The sequence below is a fragment of the Tursiops truncatus genome, chromosome 4 (assembly GCF_011762595.2).
Source record: "Tursiops truncatus isolate mTurTru1 chromosome 4, mTurTru1.mat.Y, whole genome shotgun sequence".
Lineage (NCBI taxonomy): Eukaryota > Metazoa > Chordata > Mammalia > Artiodactyla > Delphinidae > Tursiops > Tursiops truncatus.
In genome coordinates this window covers 15,601,502-15,620,507 of record NC_047037.1, presented here as the reverse complement: position 1 = coordinate 15,620,507, position 19,006 = coordinate 15,601,502, and the positions used below count along the sequence as shown (strand labels likewise).

The 19,006-nt window shown below is 37.1% G+C and overlaps 1 long non-coding RNA gene across 5 annotated transcripts in view; it reads right to left on the bottom strand.

Annotated features, from left to right (window-relative positions):
• LOC141278530 (uncharacterized) overlaps positions 1–19,006 on the bottom strand; it is a 271,211-nt gene that overhangs the window by 137,266 nt on the left and 114,939 nt on the right. For all 5 annotated transcript variants that reach the window (XR_012331296.1, XR_012331299.1, XR_012331298.1 and 2 more), the window contains one exon: positions 15,141–15,267. This is a non-coding gene — a long non-coding RNA (uncharacterized lncRNA). The remainder of the gene's footprint in view (positions 1–15,140; positions 15,268–19,006) is intronic.

Sequence of the window (19,006 nt, the reverse complement as noted above, 5' to 3'; positions counted from 1 at the left end):
CCCTATTTAAATGAATCCCCTGCTGCAGCAGCTCAACCCTATTATATTTTTATAGCACTTAACATCTTCTGTCGATACTATATACTATGTAATGTAGTTTTTTCTCATGTTTATTTCCTGTTTCCCCATACTAGAATGTAAGCTTCATGAGGTCAGGGATAGTGTCCTTATTTTTATTCTCTGATGTATCCACAGTACCCAGAAAAGTGCCTGGTCACATTGTACTCACAGGGCCACATCTGCCAACCTGTTATCAGAACCGCACTATGTAGTCAAATCCATCTTGAAAGATTTCCATCAAATAAAACATTTCAAATTTCTATTACATTTAGATTGTCTTGAGCGAGCCTTAAATCTATTTTTGTTTCTTATCAATATTTATTCTACTTTCAGAAACTCAAGATTATCTTTAAAATGAATCTGTATAAATATTTATTATTATTTGCTTCTTTTCTTTCACTCTACCCCAGTTTCCAGTCTAGCAAATTTAAATTATTTCAGTTAATTGCTAATAGATTTCAAGGGACACTAGAATACTCTCAGAGGACTTATGGTACTTTGTGTCACACAATATGATGAAGGGACGAATACTGAAATACAGCATTATCTATTTTTCATTATTATCTTTATTATTACTTCCTACTATCTGGGTTTAATTGCTACATTTATAAGCAGATATATTAGAAGCCTTTTTGTATAAATACAAAATGTAGAATACCTTTGAGCAGCTCATATAACACTTGTACTCCCAATATTGGTTAATAGGTATTGAGAGGATCTTTGAAATAAACTTCATATTCATGCAGTAAAACACTGCATAACTGACACTGCCTCTCCCAGCCTCTGCTGCTGGGACTTAAGAAGGTGTCATATTTCATTTAGTAGATTTAGTAATGCCATTGAACATTACACGGTAAATAGCTGACACTATCTCTTTTCTGGCATATTATGAGCCACTTGAAGCCTGTCAGCTTTCAAACTACAATCCAAAGCACATGACTGCTACTTGCCTATGGGCTGCAGTTCTTCATCATCCAACTTTATTTGAGCTTACTTGGACACAATGAGACAACTTCAGCTGCAGGGTATGAGAGGAGGCAAAATGTTGGAGCAGTACAGATGAGAAAATATGATTATGATTCCCTCTGTGTACCTGTTTATGGCCACTAGAGGGGTCTCTATTAATCAGCATGGCTTTCCTCTCCTAACACTGCTTAATCCTTAAGATATTAGATCCAGATCTTCCTAAAGCTATTTTCCTCTTTCAAGCTACATGGTTGTACTGCATGCTTTATGGATTACTGGACGCAGAATTAGCAAACCCAATCTCTTGCTGTGTAATCAAAAGACATTAATTAATCCACCAAAAAGAACTTTGTTTTGATATATGATTATATATATATATGCATACACATATATACACATATGCACACATACATATATAATCAGAAATATCAATAGAGATGAGATCTACTCTTTGATGTTATTGACAGCTGTTGGGGCATGATTTTACTTGCTATCATCCTAATGGAGTTACAACTAAGAAGGTAAAAGTCTAAGCTGGTGCTTCAATAATAAGGTGATATGCTATATTTAGACAGGATTCGTACCATAGCAAGCAACTTAAAACCCAACCAAACTGGCCAGAACATATAAGGAACCTATTGATTGCTGTAACGAGAAGTCCAAGAGTAAGGACTGGCTTTAGATAAGCCTTAATTCAGGGGCTTCAATGAAATAACTGAAGCCTGATTCTCTACTTCTCTGAACTTGGCTTTTTTTAATGCACTGTCTTCACGCTGAAGTAAGGCTTCCCCTCCTGGTTTCAAGATGGCTATTATTGCCTCAGGATTCATACTTTTTTTCAGCTTCAAGTCCACAAAATGGAACTTTTCTCTGTTAACAGATAAACAAATGTTTTGGGTTTGCTCATTGCCCAAATTAAGTTGCAAGTAAATCCCCCAATCAATTACTCTAGTCAGAGGGATGTGAAAGGATGATTGGCTTAAACCAACACAACTTAACAACACAACACAACACAACAAAACTCACCCCTGAAGCTAAGGGTAAGGAAAACCTCATCCAAACCACATGGCCTGAAATGTAAGATAGGATGTTTCCCCAAACAAAGGTAGGGGGGAGATGAATACATACTGTACTAGGTCCCTGGACCTGGTAACCACTAAAGTTTCTCTTCTTGTTTCAGGTTTATAATTTCTGTAGAGTTGGCAAGTTCTCCTCCAATATGGCAATGGACTACTTGTCCAGTGGTCAACCCAACACATCACCTGTTACAAGCAAGGATGAAGCCATAAAGTGAGCAGAGAGACCTGGAATTAGCTGCTGACCTAGCAACACTGATTGTCGTCACAAGTGAGTTAAGGAATAATGATTGCTAATGAATTGAAGTTTAAATAAAAATACTTTTAAGTTCTTTATTGTTAGTTGAGCCATCTCCCCGCTTTCCCTTTAGAGGAAGAACCATTTCCATGGTTATAAACACTCTTTTTTTTTTTCAGAGCAAGGTAAGAATGTCCGAACCATCCTAGGATTTAATAATAGCCCATACCAAGCTTTTGTCTTTATGTATATGTACACACTAAATGTGAGAAACACACCTTATTAATTACTATATTCTTAGAATGCATTTTCACATGTGATTATTTAATGCTTCCCTATAATATTTTGGTATCGAAATTTCTGTCACACCAAATAAATGACATATATATATATATATATATATATATATATATATAAAAGTACATACATCTAGGTTAAGAATTCTAAAACACCAAACTAACACATTCAGAGACCTAATTTCACCTACTGCAATCAGTTGGTAGCTGAGTTTTTGTGTCTAAACCTGTGTGGGAAGAATCTGTAATCTGTAAAAGGTATGTTTGTCTAAAAGCCACAGGTACTCCCTTTTTAATGTGCCATCAGAAATATTTCTGGAAGGACTATCTTTCCCCACCTCTGTGTGTGTGTATTTGCGTATCTGTGTGTGTGTGTGTGTGTGTGTGTGTGTGTGTGTGTGTGTAGGGCAGGAAGTAGGAAGGAAGGAAAGAAACTGAGGAGCTATATTTATGTTTTTACTGTTTTAAGAACTGAATGAAGGACAATGGAAATTACATCCAGATAACAGATTTATGGATTAACAAATGATTGCTTTTGCTGTTTGTACCATTTATAGTTTTGACCCATAAAGAATGGGGCTTTTGTGAGCAAATGTGGTTAAGCTCGTTATTTCAGTAGAAACCTATCATTACAGAAAGTCCTAACTGGAGCTACTGGAAGACGTGGTATCCCACATTCTCTCATGTTATTTAAGTATTACCAAGGCAAGTGAAAGCTAGCATCCTTCCCAGTCTGGGGTGCATTTCATAAACATAACTGCCAATAGCTAAAACTGACTCTCAGCCTCTTTTGCACTGAAGTTGGTGACCTCACTGGCTCAAAATGACTCTTTGTACCTGTCATAACCAAGTATATTTAGCCATTTGTGCAGCTAAGATTTGTGTCTAAACCTGTTAAGCAGAATCTTATTTCTTGGAAATAGCTTTGTACGTCCTATAAACCACACCCTCTTTATTGCACACAGCTGTGGCACAGCTCCTTATAATTGCCAGAAAGCTCCTCGTGGTATTCTCACACTGGAAGACCTGAAACACAGTTATATACATTTATAAACATTTTATGAAAACAGAGATAAAATGCTTTCAGAAGATTATCTCTGTCAAATTTTGACAACTAGAGAAATCCAGAAAATAATATTCTAACCTTTTTTGGAAAAGAAAGCACATGTCCACAACCATCCCATCTCTCTGCACAGTGGACCGTGTCAGGAAGCCGAGTCACGGCAGGTATTTCCCCCAGATCCCTTTGTCTTTATGCAGCAAATCAAGCCTCGGGCCTGGCCCTTTCTGCCTCTCCAGCTTCATCTCAACCAAGCCCTTCTCCTAGCACTACCCTCTAGGACAGTGAACCACTCACTGATCATCACAACGAGACTTTGTTCTGACTGTCCCTTCTGGCTGAAATGCCCAGTAACTTCTGTTCCTAAAATAAGGAACGACTGAAGAGGCCCTTTCCAGTCAGGGCAGGTTCTCCCATTGAACCTAAGAAATGAGCCACTTCTACAAAAAGATTGACACCTCTCTTTTGCAAGAATGGAGCAAACCATTTTTTAGGCTTTTTAATGTTAATTTAATATGTTAGTTAATTATTAATGTAGTTACTTGTTTCTAGGACCCCGTTGCCCATGTCTATACATATTTGTTGGATGGGATTTTCCTCTTTCTGATTCTAATTCCCACATCTAACCATCCGGCCAAGACTTTCTCTCAATAATTTTATCTTCCCTGTCTCTTCTCTTCTAAATATTCTCCAACCCACTCCACTTCCAAGTCATTCTAATTATGGAGAAAAAAACCCTGGTATTTTCTAACATTAAATTATATCACTTCACAATTCATATGAATCTATGATCTACCAACAGAAGGCAGACTTTCAAGCTACTTTAAATTTAACTTATATGTTTCCGTTGGACCCTTGTGCATCTCCATTCCCCACAAGTTGCGTGTCTTGAACCTAAATCTAAAACACACTTGATAGTCAACAAACTGTCTATGTGTATAAATGTCTACTCCTTCAAAAAGGAGTTTAACATAAAACAAACACAGCCATTAGCTTGGGAAATAGAAGGAAATAAATGAATTTATCACTTTGCCAAGTTCAATAAACTCAATTTTGAATGTTAAAAGTACCCTGATGATTCATCAGCAAATAAACAAATACTCAAAGAACAAATATATGCAAAGGTGATACAGTCCTCTTTCCTTTTTTCTTAAACTACAGATTGGTAGAAACTCTGAAGACTTTAGACTTTTGTGCACATGAATGGCATGGATTTTAACAATTCTGTTGAGAATATTTGATTTATGGTTACTATGTCCCAGGCCCTGGATTGTGAGGGTAGGTAAGCAAAGAACTCACTGGCTAGTAGAGGAGATGAACACATGCAGGAAAGTATAAATCCAATGGCACTGGCAATACCACATATATTTTGTAGTAATGTGATGTGTCCAGTGCCACGTTTGTGTAGGCAAACGCCAGGGTTAAAGGAGTACAGGGGAGGGAAGAACTTAATTCTGCTTGGGGGTAGGGAGAAGAGATTCCCAGAAAGCTACTGATTTCAGAATTGACATTTGAGCTAGTCTCGAGGGTTGGGTCACAGTTCACCAGAAGCGGAAGAAAGACATTTCTGGCAGAGGAAGCAACCAAAGGCTCAGGGAAGGAAGTGTTGGAAATGGTGAGTGTGGGTGGGGATGGAATGTGGGTATGGACGGCACTAGTAGTAACAAGGACAAAGTTGTACTGTTTGGGTAGGGCATGGCTGTGAAGCACTGGTAGACCAGGCTATAAAGTATTTAGCTCTGGAAATATTAGGGAATTGTCAAGAGAGAAATCGTGTCTTCTATGTTAGAGGTTCTTGCTAATAGACCTCCCCTGCAGGAAAGACTATGCCTCACTTTAGTATTCGTATCTTGGTTTTTCAGCATCTAGCTTGTATTTTGAGCCCCTCGAGAATTTGTAGATTTGTCACAGTGCGCTCTGTTTATGCACCTGGTTTATATAAGAGTATCTAGGGAAGTTCTTTTCTTTGGCTCAAGTCAAACACAGTCTGTGTCCTCTATTACGGTGTGACTGCATTTACCCAAAAAGACATTTCCTTGAAAAATGTTTTACAGTCATTTACGTCCAAGAAGAATCCATTCTAGAAAAAAACCTTGAATAAAATTGAGAGAGACAGCGAGAGCCTAGAAACACAGCAACTTTTGGGTAAAGGAAAAAAATCTCTGTGTTTCTGTACTTTGAGTGAATGCCCTATTCCACGGGCCTTTCAAGGTCTATTGATGCTATTTGATTCTTACAGAAAGTAGGCTCTTAGCAGGAAGCAGAAGCCCCAGTTGTCCAATCACCTCTGCATTTCTCATGATGGAGCAAGAAGAACTGGGATTTTCACAAACCCCGCTTACTTATAAAGTCAGAAAATAATAAATGTCCTGTCTCTATTGGTCACAGGCGTCATATCTATGCTTTGCCAACAGCTATTCCAAAACCAATCTGTCATTTTGCCTTTGTTGAAATTAAAACACTTAATTTCTTAATTCTATTTCAGCTATGGGTTTATTTCACTGTCACTAATGGATAAATGATTCAGACACTGGAATTGTTTTCATCCCATAACATTGGGAGTAAGGATGACAATATATGCTAATTCTAACAAAATGAACACTTAAATGTGCAGGAAATTACAGAGCGACTAAGCATGTTATAAAAAGAAGAGTTTGTTTCAATCACATATAATTTAAAACTCAGAACATTTATCTTTAATTACAGATTCATCAATAAAATTATTATTACCAAATTTGGCCAATACACGGGGCACATGTTGATTTATTCCAGTCATTTTAGAAAATTTAGAATTCTACTATAATGATTTTTTCTTGAGAAGGGGCACTATTGCTTACTTGTGTCTTATGATATTAAGACATTTCTATATTTGGTAATTATATTATAAAAGACACCGTATGATCCACCATGTACTAAAAACTGTCTATTTTAATGGAATTCTCTATAAATTCCTACCTATAAATGAAAAGAAGATAACACAATCATAGACTATTAGATCTGTCAGAGAAGAGAACCGATATTTGTGAGAAGTCGACCGAAGATCTACCATTGTGTTTTAAATATCATATCTCATTTTAATCTTTAGCAACACTCTGAATAGTATCCCCATTTGCTATTTAAGAATGTAAGTCTCAGAAAGATTAAGACATATACTCATAGGTACACATTTAGGCAGTCTACCTGGCACTGAACTTACTTTACCTGTTCAGAAACTTTATATCAGAAAAAGAAATAATCTGGGACGAAAATGTGTTAAGAAGCATAATTAAACGCCTGATTTGTTCTCAGGCAGGGAAGGGCAGCAAGGAAATACATAAAATATCTCAAAAGGTGAGATGGCTAAGTTCATAACTGAGGATGTTAAAGGGTCCTCAGAAATTCTTGAATCCACAAAACCAACACCAGCTGAGTCAGAGAAGTTAAGTGACTTGCCAAAAATCAAAAATCTGAGAAGTGGCAAAACAGGGAACCAAGTCCAGAGTTGGCTAGGGTTGAACAACAAGCTTTGATTAGGCACTTACTGCACACAAAATGCTGGGCTGGGCTGTAGAGACAAAAAAGTATGTGGTACACCCCGAGGAGATTCGAGCCTGTCTTGGGCTGGGAGCAGCCCCAGGCTGTCCACGGCTCACCTCACTGCCATTGCAGGCACAGCTGCATACTTGATGATGACTCCAGGGGCCTATCACTCTCAACACAGCTGACTTCTTACAGAGGAGCTGGTCCTGAAGAAATTGCCCACTTACGCACTAGTAAATATTCAAATATTTACTAGACCAGAAATTTCTATAACCCTTTAATGTTGTGGCTTTATTCAAAATATTGACCCTGGGGCTTCCCTGGTGGCGCAGTGGTTGAGAGTCCGCCTGCCGATGCAGGGGACACGGGTTTGTGCCCCGATCCGGGAAGACCCCACATGCCGCGGAGCTGCTGGGCCCGTGAGCCATGGCCGCTGAGCCTGCGCGTCCAGAGCCTGTGCTCCGCAGCGGGAGAGGCTACAGCGGTAAGAGGCCTGCGTACCGCAAAAAAAAAAAAAAAAAAAATTGACCCTGGTTTTTTATGTGCTTCTTTTCATAGCATCTTTCTGCAAGACAGGTTTTATTTCAAAGGAGTCACACTATGGCTTTTAAAAATATGCTTGTGCACATTTACTACTGTCCTCTAGTGGATGGAATCGCAGACCAGCTTACTAAGTACTAGTTACCATCTCATAACAATTCTGGGAAGAAACCATAGAATATTTTACTTTCAAAGCTCGGGTGAACCTTAGAGAGCATTATAACAATATCATCACTACTATCATTATCGCCTTCAGGGTCTTTCCAATGTACTTGGTTATCGTTTTAATTTGTGAGTTCCTTCCTTTGAAGTTTAGACTTTATGTAGAAATCATGTCAATGTAGATGTAGAAATCATGTAGATGTAGAAATCATCTACAGGAAGGACCGAGGCCACCAAGGATCCATTTGAAGTCAGAAAACGGGTTATAGCAAAATGGGGATTCAAATCCATGTGCCCTCTCACTGCCCTCCACCCTCCACCAAACTGCCCCTCTTTTCCAGTCACACCATGATGTCCTGGCCACATGAACTGTCTCTCTGTTCACATCCCAGGGCACCGTTAAAAATTAAACTATTTACGAATTAGAAAAATAACACAAAACTGGTTTTCATGCTTTCACGTGGTGTTTAAATCTGTTTAATTCTTTATAGGGGCTTTTGAATGGATATTCAGTTAGGAAGATCATTATCAAAGTGGATAGAATAATGTTATTCTACCATAAACTTATTTCTACTGTTAAAAAAGAACCTTATTTTATTTATTTTTTATTTTATTTACTTATTTTTTGTGTGTGTGTGGTACGCGGGCCTCTCCCGTTGCGGAGCACAGGCTCCGGACGCGCAGGCTCAGCGGCCATGGCTCACGGGCCCAGCTCCGTGGCATGTGGGGTCTTCCCGGACCGGGGCACGAACCCGTGTCCCCTGCATCGGCAGGCGGACTCTCAACCACTGCGCCATCAGGGAAGCCCATAAAACAACCTGATTTTAAACTTTTAACTGCATAGAGATCTTTATAGACATTAGGGATATATGGACCCATGAGATATATCAAAGGTGAGTTATGTTTATCCTACAAATTTACTTACACATACTTTGACAATTTACGGTGTTTTTAGTCAGATAAAGTTGATGTACAATATTATGTTTGTGTCAGGTATACAACATAGTGACTCAACATTTATACACATTACCAAATGATCACCATGGTAAGTCTAGTAACCTTCTGTCCCCATACGAAGTTATCATGCTGTTACTGACCATGTTCCTGTGGCTTCTGTATTTTATAACTGAAGTTTGTACCTCTTAATCCCTTGCACCTATTATGCCCAAACCCCTGCATCCCTCCCCTCTGGCAACCACCCGTTTGTTCTCTGTATCTATGAGTCTGATTTGGTTTGGTTCGGTTTGTTTTCTAGATACCACATATAAGTAATATTATATGGTATTCGTCTTTACCTTATTTCACTTAGCATGATAACATACGCTCTAGATCCATCCATGTTGTCACAAATGGCAAGATTTCATTTTTCTTTATGGCTGAGTAATACAGCATTTTTTTGTGTGTGTATATATGTATATAAATACAGATAGATAGATACATAGATAGATATATAGATAGATAGGTACTCAGGTTGCTTCCATATCTTGGCTATTATAAACAATGCTGCTATAAACACTGGGGTGCACATATCTTTTTGAATTAGTGTTTTTGTTTTCCTTGGGTAAATACCGTAAAATGAAATTTCTGGATCATATGGTATTTCTATTTTTAATTTTTTGACGAACCTCCATACATTTTTCCAAAAGTATGTGGCTGCACTAATTTACATTCCCACCAACAGTGCACAAGGGTTCCCGTTTCTCCACATCCTCGCCAACATTTATTATTTGCTGTCCTTTTGATGATGGCCATTCTGACAGGTGTGAAGTGATATCTCATTGTAGTTTTGATTTGCATTTCCCTGATTAGTGATGTTGAGCATCTTTTCTTGTGCCTGTTGGCCATCTGTATGTCTTCTTTGGGAAAAAGTCTATCCAGGTCTTCTGCCCATTTTTAAAGTGAGTTGTTTGTTTTTTTGATGTTGAATTGCATGAGTTCTTTGTATACTTTGGATATTAATCCCTTATCAGATACACCATTTGCCAATATCTTCTCCCATTCAGTAGGCTGTCTTTCATTTTGTCGATGGTTTCCCTCACTGTGAAAAGTTTTTTAGTTTGATGTAGTCTCTTTTGTTTATTTTTGCTTTTGCTTCCCTTGCTTGAGGAGACAGATCCGAAAGTATATTGCTAAGACCACTGTCAAAAAACATACTGCCTAGGTTTTCTTCTAGGAGTCTTCTTACACTTAAGTCTTTAATCCATTTTGAATTTATTTTGTGCATGATGTGAGAGTAGTCCAGTTTGATTCTTTTGCATGTAGCTGTCCAGTTTTCCCAAAAGCATTTATTGGAGAGGATGTAATGTACAGCACAGGGAACCAGCCAAATATTTTATAATAACTTTTTGTAGAGTATAATCTATAATAATATTGAATCACTATATTGTACACCTGAAACTATATTATAAATCAGCTATACTTCAATTAAAAAAAAAGAGTGGAGCCTCTGTTTCCTATAGTCCTCCAGCTCTCACAAGCCTGCAGGTTTTTATTTGTTTATTTTTTAATATGTGGTCTTAATTATTTATTTATTTTTGGCTGTGTTGGGTCTTCGTTTCTGTGTGAGGGCTTTCTCTAGTTGCGGCGAGCGGTGGCCACTCTTCATCGCAGTGCGCGGGCCTCTCACTGTCGCGGCCTCTCTTGTTGCGGAGCACAGGCTCCAGATGCGCAGGCTCAGTAGCTGTGGCTCACGGGCCTAGTTGCTCCGCGGCATGTGGGATCTTCCCAGACCAGGGCTTGAACCCATGTCCCCTGCATTGGCAGGCAGATTCTCAACCACTGCGCCACCAGGGAAGCCCGCCTGCAGGTTTTTAAAGCCAGATGTTGGAGGCTTATCTTCCTGGTGCAGGTCCCCCAGGCTGGGAAGCCCGATTTGGGGCTTAGGTCCCTGGCTCCTTGGAGAGCACCTCTGCAACTGTGATATTCCTCCCGTTTGTGGGTTGCCAACTGGGGGCATAGATCTTGCCTATAATGTGTCTCTGCCCCTCCTACTTATCTTGATGTGGCTCCTTCTTTATACTTTTAGCTTTAGAAAATCTTGTCTGCTAGTTTTCAGGTCATTCTCATAGATATTTGTTCTGTAAATAGTTGTGATTTTGGTGTACCTGTTGGAAGAGGTGAGCTCAGGGTCTTCGTACTCCACCAGCTTGGGGCTTCTTCTGTCTCTAATGCTTTTTTTTAAGCCTATGTATGGCTTAGGCTTGAAATACTTAGTTTTAGTCCTTGACAATAACACTTAAATACATTAATTCTCAGGTTTCTCGTACATAAAGCTGACCCTCATATTTTTGTAACGTTTAACAGAAATAAGGTTTTTTGAGTGCCTGTCTCCCTTTATGGTGCAGCATAAAAGATAAACAATAGTTTCCCTCTACCCATTAGTCCCAGTACCACCAAAACTTCATTCTAAAATTCAAAGTAATATTTAATAAGCTTGTTTGCCATAATGTTCAAGATACTTTGGTAAAAGCAAATCACACAATGCACTTAATATATTATTAGCTACATGTAACTACGAAAGCTGCTAAGAAGCTTATGATTTTGGTTCTATCCAAGAATCAAAAGTACTGTGCATAAATGTAAGTGTATGATCTTACGGACTGTTGGGTTTTTCTTTCCTTTATCACCTCTTTATAACAGTGTTAATTAACAGAGAGGAGACATGATCCTTTTCATGCATTCTGTAGCATTTAGGATACTCATCTGTTTATGAAAGTGCTTTCCCCATCCAGACTTTTTTTTTCAGTAGTTACAGAAGTTGATACAAATCTTAACTATTTAAATGACTTTATGAATTTCTACTTAGTCACATCAATTCTTGTGAAATTTTATGTCATTTGTAATATAGCAACCGTAGAGCATCAGATATTAACATTTGTGAATGATTTTCTTAAAAGAAATTTTCCATCTTAGTGTTTAGGAGATAAATAAGAAGATAAAATGTGTTAAAGGTCAGAGTATAATGCACTACACACCACCTTTCAGTTTCAAATGGAAGTTTATAAACTTCAGAAAAACCTAAATGACACAAATCATTTTTTATTGATTTAATATCTTTTTATTGAATTATAGTTGATTTTTACATAAATCATTTTTGAAACAGATGGATTTTTACCCTTTTTCTTTCTTCTCCCATTATATCAACACATCAAGGATGAATGAGTTCCTTTCAAACCTGAATTTTACAATCTACTGAGTGAGAAAATTATTGTCAAAAAGAGCTGCCTATACATGCCACCGTATGATTTAGCTCATTCATACGTGTTACCCTTGAAATGTTTACTCTTACAAAAAAGGAAATGAAATAATGCTAAAAGTCAACATTTTATTCACAATGTAAGGCCTTAAATTTTAATCCAAGTGAATGTGTGACCATATGTCCAGATTTGTACCTGTTGTCCAGAATAATTATTATTAGTGACCCTTTCATTCTCAAAATTGTCCTAGTTTGAATGATAAAGTTAAAGGTTTCCTTAATTTTTGGTAATCTTATAATTTGCAAATAGCATGTATATTAATTTGCATAAATAAGTGAACTCTTCTGCTTCCAAGATAATAGCAACAGGAAGTTAAAATATGCCATATTCACATCCAAAATGAGGTTGTTGAATGGATTTCAGTTTTATTTTTACCTATAACTCAATAATATAATTTTTAAATTCAGTGGAATTGAATACTTCTTTTATATGAACTATTTATTCTCTAATGTTTTTGATTAATTTTCAGAGTAAAACATTTAATAAAAGCAAAGCAAGGGGATAAGCAAAATTACCTATAATACTACTAGGTAAATATATTTTTGGCAAAATTAGGATTGTACTCTTTACACAGTTTTGTATCCTGCTTTTTTACTTGTCATCATATCATGACTATTTTACTGATTAAATAGTCTCCAAAATATAATTTCCATGCCTATGTAATGTTCCAAAGACGGTACATGTTGCTATTTACTTGACCATTGCCCTAATATAGCTCATTTAGGGTGCTGCCAATCTTTTCTTATTATATAAATAAATTTCTCTGCAGTTGTTTTAACAGAACATTAATTAAATTAAATCTTCACTTAAATTTCCTTGATTGCAAAGCAAGACAAAGTACACAACACACTTTTTTTCTTGAATTTTATTTTATTTATTTTTTATACAGCAGGTTCTTATTAGTCATCAATTTTATACACATTAGTGTATACATGTCAATCCCAATCGCCCAATTCATCACACCACCCCCCCACTCTCCCCGCTGCTTTCCCCCGTTGGTGTCCATACGTTTGTTCTCTACATCTGTGTCTCAATTTCTGCCCTGAAAACCGGTTCATCTGTACCATTTTTTTAGGTTCCACATATATGCGTTAATATACGATATTTGTTTTTCTCTTTCTGACTTACTTCACTCTGTATGACAGTGTCTAGATCCATCCACATCTCAACAAATGACCCAATTTCGTTCCTTTTTATGGCTGAGTAATATTCCATTGTATATATGTACCATATCTTCTTTATCCATTCGTCTGTCAGTGGGCATTTCGGTTGCTTCCATGACCTGGCTATTGTAAATAGTGCTGCAATGAACATTGGGGTGCATGTGTCTTTTTGAATTATGGTTTTCTCAGGGTATACTGCCCAGTAGTGGGGTTGCTGGGTCATATGGTAGTTCTATTTTTAGTTTTTTAAGGAACCTCCATACTGTTCTCCATAGTGGCTGTATCAATTTACCTTCCCACCAACAGTGCAAGAGGGTTCCCTTTTCTCCACACCCTCTCCAGCATTTGTTGTTTGTAGATTTTCTGATGATGCCCATTCTAACTGGTGTGAGGTGATACCTCATTGTAGTTTTGATTTGCACTTCTCTAATAATTAGTGATGTTGAGCAGCTTTTCATGTGCTTCTTGGCCATCTGTATGTCTTCTTTGGAGAAATGTCTATTTAGGTCTTCTGCCCATTTTTGGATTGGGTTGTTTGTTTTTTTAATATTGAGCTGCATGAGCTGTTTATGTATTTTGGAGATAAATCCTTTGTCCGTTGATTCGTTTGAAAATATTTTCTCCCATTCTGAGGGTTGTCTTTTCATCTTGTTTATGGTTTCCTTTGCTGTGCAAAAAACTTTCATTAGGTCCCATTTGTTTATTTTTGTTTTTATTTCCATTACTCTAGGAGGTGGATCAAAAACTATCTTGCTGTGATTTATGTCAAAGAGTGTTCTTCTTATGTTTTCCTCTAAGAGTTTTATAGTGTCTGGTCTTACATTTAGGTCTCTAATCCATTTTGAGTTTATTTTCACAATATACTTGTAAGACCATTTGTAATATTACGAATTTTATTAAAATCATACTGTTTTTTTTTTCTTCTGATGGTTAAAGTTTTACAGTTATTCATATGTTTTCCTCTGCATTTTTATTTGGTTTATTTGATAACATAACATACAGACTTTTCTACCTGGACTTCCCATAGGTATTTCAATCTCAAATACCCAAAACTGAGTTATTATTTCTCCAATTCTCTGTCTCCTTTATGTGCCCTGGTAAAGGGCACCTGTATATATCCACCTCTCCAAGCTGCAAGCCTAGACTTACCCAGCACTCCCTTGGTCCCTTAGCAGTTATCTGCTCTTGCTTAGGCTCTTATCATTTCTTGCCAGAACCACTGCGATAGCTTACCAAACTCTCTACCTCTAGCCAAAAGCACTTCTTATTCTCAGAGTCAACAAAATGATCTTTCCGAACCATAATTTTTTATAATCAAATTTATAAAATCATGTTTAGCTATTATATATAGAATAGATAAACAAGGTCCTACTGTATAGCACAGGGAACTATATTCAATATTCTGTGATAAATCATAATGGAAAAGAATATGAAAAAGAATGTATATCTATGTATAACTGAATCACTTAGCTGTATGGCAGAAACTAATACAACACTGTAAATCAACTATAATTCAATAAAATAAATTTAAAAAATAAAACCATGTTTAGAATTGTCAGTGACTTTGTTGCCCACAAAGTAAAATCTGAAGTCCTTTAAATGGTGTGTTAGACCCTTCATGATACAATCCTTTCTCTTATCCAGCTTCATCTTCCGCCCTTCTGCTGTCTAAGTAAAAGAAACACTGGACATTCAGTCCCACAAATATTCTGGTGGTAGTTCTCTTCTACCAGTTTTGCATTTGCATTTCTTTCTTTCAAACATTCCCTCCTCTCTCCTTGACATCTGTAAAACTCCTACTTACCCTACAAGGATGAGCTCAAATGACAATTCCTCAGAAAAAGACCTTGGTGCTTCTTCTCTGACATTCTTCACACTGTGGTTTACATACAGGTAGACCTCAGAGATATTGCAGGTTCAGTTCCAGACCACTGCAGTAAAGTAAATATCGCAATAAAGCTAGTCACATAAATTTTTTGTTTCCCAAGGCATGTAAAAGTTATGCTTATACTAGATGGTAGTCTATTAAGTCTGCAATAGCATTACATCTTGAAAAACCATGTACATACATTAAAAACTTATTTATTGCTAAGAAATGCTAAACATCATCTGATAATGCTAGGTTGCCACAAACATTCAATTTGTAAACACAGTATCTGCAAAGCACGATAAAAAAAACTAAAGCATAATGAGGTATCCCTGTACACCACTTATAACATTTATTATTTATATTAAATTAGTTTTTACTTCCATCTTGATATCAGGGGCCAATGCTTAGCAAAGTGCATGAAACACAATAGATGACTGATAAATGCATGCTAAAAGGATGAATGAATGAATGATTGGTTGGTTGAATGAAACAGGATTGAGGTAGGTTTGAGAAGGACGTAAGTATTCAGCTGGCTCAGGTTTCCAGGAAATAACGTGACTGACAAGGGATTAATATCCAAAATATACAAACAGCTCATGCAGCTCAATATCAAAAAAACAAACAACTGTATCAAAAAATGGGCAGAAGATCTAAATAGTCATTTCTCCAAAGGAGACATACAGATGGCCAAAAAGCACATGAAAAGATACTCAACTTCACTAATTATTAAAGAAATGAAAATCAAAACCACAATGAGGTATCACCTCACACTGGTCAGAATGGCCATCATCAAAAGTCTACAAACAATAAACGCTAGAGATGGTGTGGAGAAAAGGGAACCCTCCTACACTGTTGGCGGGAATATAAGTTGGTACAGCCACTATGGAGAACAGTATGGAGGTTCCTTAAAAAATAAAAATAGAGCTACCATATAATCCAGCAATCCCACTCCTGGGCATACATATGGAGTAAACCATATTCAAAAAGATACATGCACCCCAATGTTAATTGCAACACTATTTACAATAGCCAAGACATGGAAGAAACGTAAATGTCCTTTGAGAGAGGAATAGATAAAGAAGATGTGGTACGTATATACAATGGAATATTACTCAGCCATAAAAAAGAATGAAGTAATGCCATTTGCAGCAACATGGATGGCCCTAGAGATTTTCATTAAATGAAGTAAGTCAGACAGAGAAGACAAATATCATATGATATCACTTATATGAGTAATCAAAAAAAATGATACAAATGAACTTATTTACAAAACAGAAACATACAAACTTAGAAAATAAACTTATTATTACCAAAGGGGAAAGGTGGGGGGGAAGGATAAATTAAGAGGTTGGGATTAACAGATATACAGTACTATATATAAAATAGATAATCAACAAGGACCTACTGTATAGCACAGGGAACTCTACTCAATATTCTGTAATAACTTATATGGGAAAAAAATCTGAAAAAGAATATATGTATATGTATAACTGAATCACTTTGCTGTACACCTGAAACTAACACAACATTGTAAATCAACTATACTCCAATATAAAATAAAAATTAAAAAAAAATTTAGTTCCTCAGTTTAGCTACATTCAAGTGTTCCATAACCACATGTGGCTGGTGGCTACCATGTTGGACAATGCAGTTCTAGAATTCTTTCTCATAAACTAAAATCTCCCTCCCCTTGTATTATACTCATTATTTCTACTATTATACTCTGAGACAAAATGGTACATGTATTATTTCAAGTGTATTACCAGGCAATTTGTAAAAAACAGAGGGGAGATTTTCTAAATAAGCTTATTATATATTTGATTAGAATACCATCTGGAACCCTTAGACCTATTTGCTAAATGTTTTCAATTATTGAGATATTTGGAATACTGTTCAGGAACTCCAGATAGTCTACACGGTATTTATCACAAGTTAGTCTTAGAAATATGTTTCTTTACAAGTCTTTCTTTCCACATTTGCAGATACTTGTTAAAGACAACTAATTTAGGAATTAGCCATGCATAGCTTTACTGATAGAGTGCCCTCAAATAAGCTATAAACCACATGCTGTAAGAAAAAAGACAATGCCTGGTGTGCAAGCGAACCCCTGTAGACCTATAGTTGAAATGCCTGTGGGTATCTTGGAAAAGACTGTGGATTCATTTATTGTCACAACAGCTTTTAGCTAGTCCTCTGAGACTCAAGCAAACTACCCTTGTGTGAGCCTTACCTGAACTGAACCCGAAACTCTGAGAGATTGATAAAGAGGTCACTGTGAAAGTAGGTGGGTTTGGGGGAGACCTGGCTGAAGCGATAAGGAAATAGTCTTAAAGTGACCACTGCTTTCTCTTTCCTTCCTTCAATTCTTCCTGCCTGCCTGCCTTCTCTTGAGTCTATTGAAAAGTTGCTTTAGGAATTCTTTCTAGGTTTGGTAAATCCCAAGTTGGGGCCAACTAGGTAATGAAAATTAAGAAAAGTAAAAACCTGCTAGCCTCCCCACCTGCAAACAGTTTGCATAATAGATAAATGACTTCACTAGTCATGGATTTGCTCTCTACAGTAGTGGTTAAAATAAATGGTACAGTTTGAAACAGAGATACAGGTATTTGGCCAGAAAGATGGTTACCATGAAAAAGACAAAAATAAATTTCATAAATGGAATAACTCCAAAAAAATAATAGGCTCACAGAACAAACTTGGGTTTTTAACTCTGTGCTTAATTCTTTAATCCAGTAGGTTTAAAAGATAAAGTACTTTCTTTTGTCTAGACAGGAGTTGGCAAACTTTTTCTGTAAAGGGCCAGATAGTAAATATTTCAGGCCATGTGGGCCCCAACTCATCTCTATCATCTAGTTTTTGTTATTTTGCTTTGTTTCACAACCTTTTAAAAATGTAAAAACCATTTTCAGCTTGAGAACCATACAAAACAGGCAACAAGCTGCATTTGCTCACAGGTTGTAGTTTGCTGACACTTGATCTGGAAAACTATCTTGTCCAGATATCAATAGGACATGAAATCTGAGTTTCATTAATTGCTCCATATTCTGCCTCCACCCAATGGCTCCATTAAAAATCACAGCAGGGGCTTCCCTGGTGGCACAGTGGTTGAGAGTCCGCCTCCCGATGCAGGGGACACGGGTTCGTGCCCCGGTCCGGGAAGATCCCACATGCCGTGGGGCGGCTGGTCCCGTGAGCCATGGCCGCTGAGCCTGCGCGTCCGGAGCCTGTGCTCCGCAACGGGAGAGGCCACAACAGTGAGAGACCCGTGTACCGCAAAAAAAAAAAAAAAAAAAAAAAAAAAAAAAAAAAAAAATCACAGCAAATCTCCAAAAAGCACTGTCTGTATGACAAATGCCCGTTGGCTTTTCAAATTAATGTTTCATTAAGGCCTCTTTCACCGTTAAATATTACATATTCTTATGAGCAAGCTAAATTGTATACCAAGTGAAAATAACAACTAATATTTATTGAATGTTTTACATATGCCAGACAATTTACTAGTGTTATATTTTTTCTCCTTTATAAGAGCCATTTTATAAGGTAAATACTGCTATTGTCCTCATTTTAGAAATGAAACTAAGGCACAGATTAGTTATGTAATTTGTTGAATAGTATACATCTAGTAAATGCAAGAGCCAGCATTCAAATCCTCATTGCATCAGAATCTATGTACCAGACCAGGGTTGGCAAACTTTTTCTATAAAAGGCCAAATAGTAATATTGTAGTTTTTGCAGGCCATGCAGCCTCTGTCATGACTACTCACCTCTGCCATTGTAGTGCACAAGCAGTAATGAATGAG